Here is a 2,536-nt window from a genome sequence, read left to right as displayed (position 1 = left end):
CCCCCCAAGCAGGAATAGGGTTAAATCTGAAAATATTTACTTTTCTATTTTTTAGAACCGAATATAAAGACAAGTGCAGCTATAAAGAGGAATGCCCTGTAGACTATCATTCAGGTAACATAAGGGTTACCCACAAAGGATGCGAATGTAAAGACGACCAAAAGCTAATACAATATTTACATTTGATTTGTTTAAAGGCTTATTTCATGATTTGGAAAAGAAACAACTAGGTTTGCATTTGCATAGAATTCTTTATACAAGAAAACCGACAGTGTAAAGTCGTCTTTGAAGTATCTTCCTTATCTTTTTTAAATACGGTGGTATGCGATTATATTAACACAATGAAGACGACTTCTTTATTGAAGTTTTAATTGTTCACAATCTTTTAGAATTACAAATTTACAGTTAATTAAAAAAAGCTTTTTTAATTAACGGATTTTCTTTGTTTCCATGTTTAAAGCTTGATATAAATTAAAATTGAAATCGAAAGTCGTCTTCATTATAGTGATAGATTATTGTCTACCACCGTAGTTTAATTCAAAAGTAACATGTCCAATTTACAATGTTATCCCTAAATTAAACCATTATTTGAGTAACAAATCTATCAGGAAATTTATATAAGACATAAATTTTTTTTATACTACCGAAAGAAATGTCGGGGTCCGCGTAGAGTACAAAGAGATGTAAAATCAAATACAAAATTATAGAATATAATGTATAAAATATGAAATATAAAATATAAAATATAAAATATAAAATATAAAATATAAAATATAAAATATAAAATATAAAATATAAAATATAAAATATAAAATATAAAATATAAAATATAAAATATAACAAAAATCATTGAATCAATTATCCGCTTTCAATTTTGTACAAAGAACATAGTGTGTAAACAACTAACCAACTTATTCTGTATACTAGGATACCCCAAGTGCCACAAGAAGCAGTACTGTCACCAAGTGGCAGTGCAAGTGCCGGAGAATAACTGCAGTCAAATTCCACAGAAGAAATGTAGACAAGTGCCTCAACACTACAATGTTAAGGTATCTAGACTATGAGACTATATTTACACATTTTCATAACAAATTAGATAAATTGTTTTCTAAAATTCTGTAGTAAAAAAATACAATTTTATTATTCTTTAAAATGACACCCCCCCACTCCCTTTGGTTTTTTGCCCTCAAGAACTCTTTGAACTTTTAAATTTGAAAGATTTTTTGGAAACAATTTTTTTAATCCAATGGTATAGTTCGATTGTACAGGCCGATCTTTGGGCGTGCGGTGTTTCAAAAAAATCTAAAATTGCCTTCAGTGGTCACTGGTCAGCAATCATATGAATGCATTGAAGACGACTTTTATTAAAAAACACTTGAATCCCTAACAAGCATTATTAAAATTACTACAGTAACAGTAAACAAAGATAAGCTGCAGTTGGTTGACAACTTCTTTTCGTGAACATGTTAATGTCTCTGCAGCTGTTGGAAAGATTGGTATGAAAAATCAAATTGAAATATGAATTCGTCTTTATTGTATTGATATATACCACGTACGATGATCATGTACATCTGCTTTGTTATTGTATAGCTACAGATCTAAAATGTGCTTTTTAAGAATTTCTAATTTATAGAAAATAATACTTCAGGTTCCTTACCAGAAATGTCACAAAGTACCCAAGGAAACCTGTCACGATGTTCCATTTACTGTATCGAGAAAGGTTCCATACGAGGTTCCTAAAAAGGTAAGTTCCAAATATTTGAAGACGACTTTTTGGTGTATTATTAGAAATATTCAAGTTCAATTTAAAAGATTGAATTTGTTTACAAAAATGTTTTATATTCTTACTTTTATTTTTTAGGTTTGCGGCTACGGTAACAACAGAGGTGGGGGAGGTGGAGGATTTCTCTCCAATATATTCGGATAATTCTATTTGAAGACGACATTTAGATAATTCCATTTGAAGACGACATTTAGATAATTCCATTTGAAGACGATCTTTAGATAATTCCATTTGAAGACGACCTTTAGATAAATCGCATATTTATCTTCAAACAAAGCATTATGTACATTTATTTTCATTATTTACAACTACTTTACAGGGAGAGTTAAGGGAATTTTACTTTACCAAGGGTTCCTTGGATGTTTTGCAGACAAAATTGGTCTTGGGAGCCCGTGGTTAAGTAAAATTTTGAATTTCCCGAAAAAGTATTTGTACACAGTTTTATCGTCTTTTGAGAACCTTCGCAGATCGGATGGTTATTTTACATAACTGTCCCAAGGGACGTTAAGTATCCTAACCTCGACCTCTGTTGGGGGAATCATAGGTCGGTAATGTTGATCAAAAGGCGGTAAAAGTTTTAATTCTAAACAAGATTTATGCACTATGTTCATAAGTTTTAGAATAACATTCATTAATTTATACTTATTTATTTATAGTTCAATATCAAAAATAAAGTAATTAAATTCATAGTTTCATCATCTTTTAGTATAGAACCATCCCCTAGCTTTGNGGTAAGGGTGGTCAAAAAGTGAC

At 30.2% G+C, this 2,536-nt stretch overlaps 1 long non-coding RNA gene across 1 annotated transcript; it reads left to right on the top strand.

Moving 5' to 3' along the window:
• The first annotated feature begins 44 nt into the window (after positions 1–44).
• LOC111710298 (uncharacterized) lies at positions 45–2,144 on the top strand. The gene is made up of 4 exons (XR_002767030.1): positions 45–114; positions 928–1,049; positions 1,649–1,744; positions 1,862–2,144. It is a non-coding gene; the product is annotated as an uncharacterized LOC111710298 (long non-coding RNA).
• The last annotated feature ends 392 nt before the right edge of the window (positions 2,145–2,536 follow it).

Source organism: Eurytemora carolleeae, unplaced genomic scaffold (genome assembly GCF_000591075.1).
Source record: "Eurytemora carolleeae unplaced genomic scaffold, Eaff_2.0 scaffold936, whole genome shotgun sequence".
Classification (NCBI taxonomy): domain Eukaryota; kingdom Metazoa; phylum Arthropoda; class Copepoda; order Calanoida; family Temoridae; genus Eurytemora; species Eurytemora carolleeae.
Note: the sequence above shows the minus strand (reverse complement) of the source record. Positions and strands in the feature narration are given on the sequence as shown.